The sequence below is a fragment of the Echinops telfairi genome, unplaced genomic scaffold (assembly GCF_000313985.2).
Source record: "Echinops telfairi isolate 266 unplaced genomic scaffold, ASM31398v2 ScPeMD7_60;HRSCAF=208, whole genome shotgun sequence".
Classification (NCBI taxonomy): domain Eukaryota; kingdom Metazoa; phylum Chordata; class Mammalia; order Afrosoricida; family Tenrecidae; genus Echinops; species Echinops telfairi.
In genome coordinates, this window is record NW_022103958.1 from 14,697,317 (window position 1) to 14,703,705 (window position 6,389).

Sequence of the window (6,389 nt, forward strand, 5' to 3'; positions counted from 1 at the left end):
TTTGAAGTTGTCAAGAACTTTGTCTTGCTTGGATCCACAATCAATGCTCATGGGAACAGCAGTCAAGAGAAAAGCAAGGATGTAACTTTGAGGATTAAGGAAAATCTGACCCAAGCCATGGTATTTTCAATTGCCTCACATGCTTGTGAAAGTTGGACACTGAATAAGGAGGATTGAAGAGGAATTGGTGCATTTGAACTGTAGTGCTGGAGAAGAATTCTGAAAATACCACGGACTGCTAAAATGATAAACATCTGTCTTGGAAGAAGTACGGCCAGAACACTCCTTGTAGGAAAAGATGGTGAGACTTCGTCTTACACAATTTGGACATGTTGTCAAGAGAGACCAGACCCTGGGGAAGGACGTCATGTTTCGTAGTGTGGCAACAAAATGGAGGCAGATCCTCAGGCAGATGAGCTGACGCCATAGCTGCAACAGTGAGCGCAAGCATAGGAGCAATGTGAGGCTGGCACACAAGTGGGCAGGGTTCTGCTCTACTGTGCAGAAGGAAACTATGGGTCTGAGCGGGATCAGTGGCACCTAACAACAGCACGGAGAAGTGAGTTTTGACAAACACCTTAAATACATTAAATGCGATACAGATAGTCTCTTCAATAGATGGAACTGTCGAAATTGAATTCCATTTGCATAAGAATGAACCAGGACCCATACCCCACTCCATATACAAAAATGAACCCAACATGTATTAAAGACCTAAATGTAAACCCTAGAGCGATGAAGATAAGCAGTGATAAGACAGGAACAAACTTAAGGACCTTAATAGATAGCAGAAACACACTAGCAAAAGTAATGAAACCCACACATAGAAGAAGGTAAAGTCCCAGCACCAAATACTAAGTGGATGCCTGCCCCTCCCCCGAGAAGAATTTATTTCAAAGGATGCCACTGAATCTGCAGCTTCGGGAGAAGGATATATCTAACCAGAGCACACAGGAGCAGATGACGGGGAAGGAGGAAAGATTAGAGCACATCCTGGCCCACCAGGCCTTGAGGAGGATGACCCCAATTAGAGCAGTCAGTCCACAGAGAGGACCACATGGCCAGCCCCACTATGAGACATGAGGCCCCTCACTGACCCGTGGCCCTGCAGGGGACAACACCAGAGACACAGTGTGGGAATTGCACCCCATTTGATCCCACCACACTGAGGCAAAGCACTGGGGGAGTGCAGCGGAACAGCAAGGGAGGGGAGCAGCAAGATCCCCAGGGAATGATGAGGGTGGACACTGGGGACAGGGCATGGTGCCCCAACAGACTGGACTGGAAAACATTCTTAAAGGTCAGCAATCCTTGAACTAACTACAAGCTTTTCTTTCTTGGTATATTTTAATTTGTTCTTTGTCAGTGGCTTGATGTTGTTGCTGTTTTGTTGCTTGGTTTTGCTCTGTCTTGTTTTTGTGCATGTTGTTGTCTCCGCAGGCCTGTCTGGATAGGACAGGCTGGATGAACAATCTGGAGGAGAAAACAACGGGACTGAGAGTTCCGGGGGGACATGGGAGAGAGGGAGCTGGGGGGAAGGGAAGAGCTGTTAACAAACCCAGGGACAAGGGAACAACAAGCGATCCAAATTGGTGGGGAGGTGGGTGTGGGAGACCTGGTAGGGCAGGATCAAGGGGAACGTAACAAAGAGGAAGTGCTGAAATCCTGGCAGGGACTGAGCATGATAGTGGGTCAGGAGGAGAATCATGGGAAATAGAGGAAAGAGCTGGGGGGCAAAGGGCATTTATAGAGGTCTAGATAAAGACATGTACATATGCAAATATATTTATATGAGAATGGGGAAATGTGCCTACATTTATAGGTTTAGTATTAAGATAGCAGGAGGACATTGGGCCTCCACTCAAGTACTCCCTCAATGCAAGAATACTTTCTTCTATTAAATTGGCATTCTATGATGCTCACCTTCTTAAAGCAAAGTGACTACATAATTTATAGCCCTAGGCCAAATAACAACTGTTTGGACAATGTCCAACTGCATGTATGAGTATGTCTATGGCCCCTCAGCTATAACACAGTTCAGAAATCTCAAGCACAGAGTAGGACCAAGGAAATTCAACAGCTTCCTGCACAAATACATGTCTCTCATGTGTGCCGTTGAGTCACTTGCCACTCATGACCACCCTGTGAATCCGAAGACCTGACGCTGCCCCGTCTGGGGCCATCCTCACATTGTTCCAGTGCTCGAGCCCACTGCTGCAGCCACTCTGACGACCTACCTTGTCCAGCGACCTCTTTTGTACTGCCCCCGAACTTTACGAAGCATGATGTCTCTCCCCAGTTCTCTGTTCTTGCCCCATTTCATTCCTTCCCGTTCCGACTAGAGTCTTCCACAAAGCAGATGCTCAGTAAACACCTGCTGGTGCGTTAGGAATGCTCAGAAACCAGCTTCAGGAAAACAGTTATGTGTTCCTAAAAGAGACCTTCTTGGAGACGGACTTGATACGGCTATTAAGATTTCTTTGGTTTTCGTTCGTTGTTTTTAATGGCTGAGAGCCACTGATCTCGAAGACATCGAGACAGGAGAACTAATGAAAAGGCAAGGTGGCATCCGGGGGAGAAAAGTGAACATGAAAGTGAACACCCAGAGTCGGTGAGCTGTATTTAAATCTCAGGACCAAACTAGCTATCCAGCGGGAGCTGCTTTTCATCTTCTGAGTTGACACTAGCCTTTTGAAACCTCTGTGGCTTTGACCTTTCAGTAATGCCGAACACAGCCACCTGCCTTCCCCCCTCACCCCGTCTCTCAGCTGAGGCGCCGGAGAGGATGCCCTGGGCCACTCAGAAATAGCACGAGGCTTTTACTGCTCTCACTTCAAAACTGGCCAGATTGTGAGATGTAAGCTTTGCAAGAAAAGGTGGGGTTTTTCTGTTGTTTTTTTCCCCCTCCCCTCTTCTGAGCACCAGTGTTTTTGGTGAGAGATGTAATACATCAAAGCAGAGAGGAGATGCAATCATGCAGGGAATGATTTCAAAAACTGTAATGAACCGTTTAAAATAAACTCATTTGAAGGTAATTTAACAACACTACTTTTACAATTAAAAATACTATTTGAGCATGCAAATGTAGAACATTAGGCCCATGTCAGGAAGGAAAATGAAGTGAAACAGGGGCTTTTGAAACAACGCACGCCGTCTCAGTAATTTCTCATCACTCCACGGTGCTCTTAAGCAGCCTAATGAAAGAATGAATTGATTTAAACAACATTTTGTTGGAGCCATGGGGTTTGAGGAATTAAATTAACTTGACGGTTGGTTGTAAGAGACAGGCCTGGAATGGGCATTATGTTGTTACGAAAATTAATGTCTGCTCCTCTCCTAAGTTTTATTTGGCTATGTTTTGTCTTGTTTTGTTTCTATTTATTCCTAAAACACCAACAAAGGGTTTCAGCAATTAGCACAATGCTTCCTATGTTATCTGAAAAGAGATTGGCATTTGCTTGAAGATGTACAAGCTCAGGAAAATGATCCTCCCTCGGAAAACAAATTGGGCCCTTTCTGCTGATATCCCAGGGATTTCAGTAACATCTGGGTCTTCCTTCGAAGAGTCACGTATAAGATGCTGGCAGCTCTAGGCAAAGACAGCAATTCTCAATTGTTCTCTCCACCTTGAAGGAGTTGACGAATCACCCTCATGTCACACACATCTGAGACTGGACCAGGTTATAACCACATTGCTAAGACAAGTGGCAGGTTGAGGGTGACTTCCAGTGCATTTACTGACACACCTAAGTTTCTATGTGCTCTCTAGAAAGTTTATTAAAATGCTAGTAAGTGAAAGTGGCATTATGCTCAAGATAAAAGAGCCCGGGTGGTATACCGGTGGGCTGTTAACTGAAAGTCACTGGTTCAAACCCACCAGCGGCTCTGCCAGAGAAAGATGTGGTGGTCTGTTCCTATAAATATTCACAGCCTTGGAATTTATGGAGAAGCTCTACTCTGTCCTATAAAGTCAAGGTCTCTAAGAGTATTAAATTGATTCAACCAGGGAAGGGTGGGGAGGGGTAGAGGGCAGTGTTTTATTTTTTGTTTGTTTATATAACCTTGTAAGAGAGCACATCAAAAAGATCCGTTGTCTCTTAATTTCACATTTTCAAGAACTTTTTAAATGCCCTGCGTATTTAAACATTTTAATTAGGTCATCAATTTTCTATCTTAATTATTATAAGAAAACGGGACTTTGTATATATGCATATAAAAATATATGACATGCATATGCCCAGGTGTGTATATACTCCTTTTGTAAAATTATCTTTAGATTTTAATACTAGCCTCAGAGGAGAATACTAAAGTCAGGTTTGTGCTTTAATGGTAACACCGCTTCGGTGGCAACGTTGGTCGTGATGGAGCAGTATGGAGCAGTCGGTTTCGTGGCCTCTGAACTGATTCCACACAAACCTAGAAGACAAGGAGACTACGTTCTTTCCTATTATAGGGAAATAGGAGCTGGAGCTCCACCTTGCCCAAGATTCTACCATTGGAAACTGGAGGAACGAGAATTTGATCAAAGGTCTAGAGCTCACTATAATTTTGCAGTCACCTGTCCAAAGTGTCTCTGCACTAGAAAGGAAAATTAAATATATATATATATATATATACTTTTTTTTTTAACTGAGATGTGAATATGATACTTGTGGTAGGCTGGGTTGACTACAGAAACAAATCCAGTGACACTTGTATAGGTATAAGAAAGACCTTTATATCATGAAATAATTACATATCAAGAACATGTCCCAGCCCAGTCCAATTCAATTCCATAATTCCATACTAGTCTATAAATCCATCTGCAGACTCACGCAGCTACATGTAATGATGCAGAATGCAGGAAGATCACAGGCCAGTGGGTGCAAAGGATCCAAGGTTTGTGGAAACATGACAGGGCTCAGCAGTTCTCAGGGTGGCCAGCAAGCAGGAAGGTGAAGAGAGAGAGAGGGTGGGGGCAAGGAGGAGGCCGCACCCCAAGGAGATTTACCTGAGAAGTCTTGACTCCACCCTTAGCCAGAAGTGTCTAATTGACATAAGATCATTCAACTATCACAATGCTCTTAAGATGTGTTTCTTAAATAAAAGTGCATGCATAACAAATTAGGTTACTAAGTGCAGAATTAGTTAACAGCTATATCACTAACCTAAAGGTTGATGGTTTGAAACCACCCAGAAGTACCGTGGGAAACAAGCCAGGCCAATCAGCAACTCACAGTCTTGAAACCCTATGGAACATTTAGACTCTGCTCACATGGCGTCACCATGAGCCAGCCTCGACTCAACAGCAACTAACAACAACAACAACTGTACAAGGCAAAGAGCTAAATTGATCAGAGTTCACTTAGGAGGCTACCCCCATATTCCCAGCAGAATGCCCTTGTGCAAAGCGTTTCTAGGTATCCTCTCTGGAGAAGGCCTTAAATCCAATTTATAAGTCAAATGAGTAAGGGTTTGAGTAAGTCAAACTGAGAAGTTGGCAGTTTGATTCCACCCAGAAGTAGCTCAGAAGAGAGCTCTAGTGTCCTCCTTCTGAAAAGTTCCACCCTTAAAAGCCCCCTGGCGCATGGAATCACCAAGACTTAAAATGACTGGATCGCAACTCGCAACTCGCTTGGAGGTTTTCTTTTTCCTGCCGTGCAGTCACTGTTTTCCAAGAAGATCACATCCCTCGGTCCAAATGAGATTAAACCTAATCTCCTTTATAGCTGTGATAAACGGAACTCTATCCTCATGCTGAACAGTGTGCTAAACATATTTTATGCAATGAGTTGCACAATCCTCACAGAAATCCTGGGAGACAGAGGAAGAAACTGAGGCTCAGCAGTTAAACAAGTGAGAAAGCTGTACTTGGATCCAGAGCTCAGTCAAAACGTGTTTATAACTATTGAATAACAACACAGGTCATAAACACGACTTGTATACCCAGTCCTGCTTCCAATTTGATTTTCTCCTCCAGAGCAATGGATTTTCGGAGGGACGAAAGAAGGAGGGCATGGTATTTGAAGACCACCATTTATACCCTGCTTGAGCTTTCCCAAGCTCAATGGGGAAACTGTTTACCAAATTAATTAATTTTAAAAACCACTGAATGGATGGTATGATTGGTCAGGTCTAAAGTTCTCTGGCTAATGAAGCATAATGTTTTGAAGACAATCAAATCTGAAATCACACTCCAGCTCCAATTCTATATGATCCACAGAACTACTCTAATAATCAATAGTTTCATCTCTAAATTGAGGATAAAGTGATTACTGAATACAATCCTCTCAACTGTTCCTTCAGTTTCAAAATGCTGTAAAATATTTTTAATCGTTTTATTAGGGGCTCATATAACTCTTATCACAATCCATACATACATCAATTGTGTAAAGCACATTTGTACATTC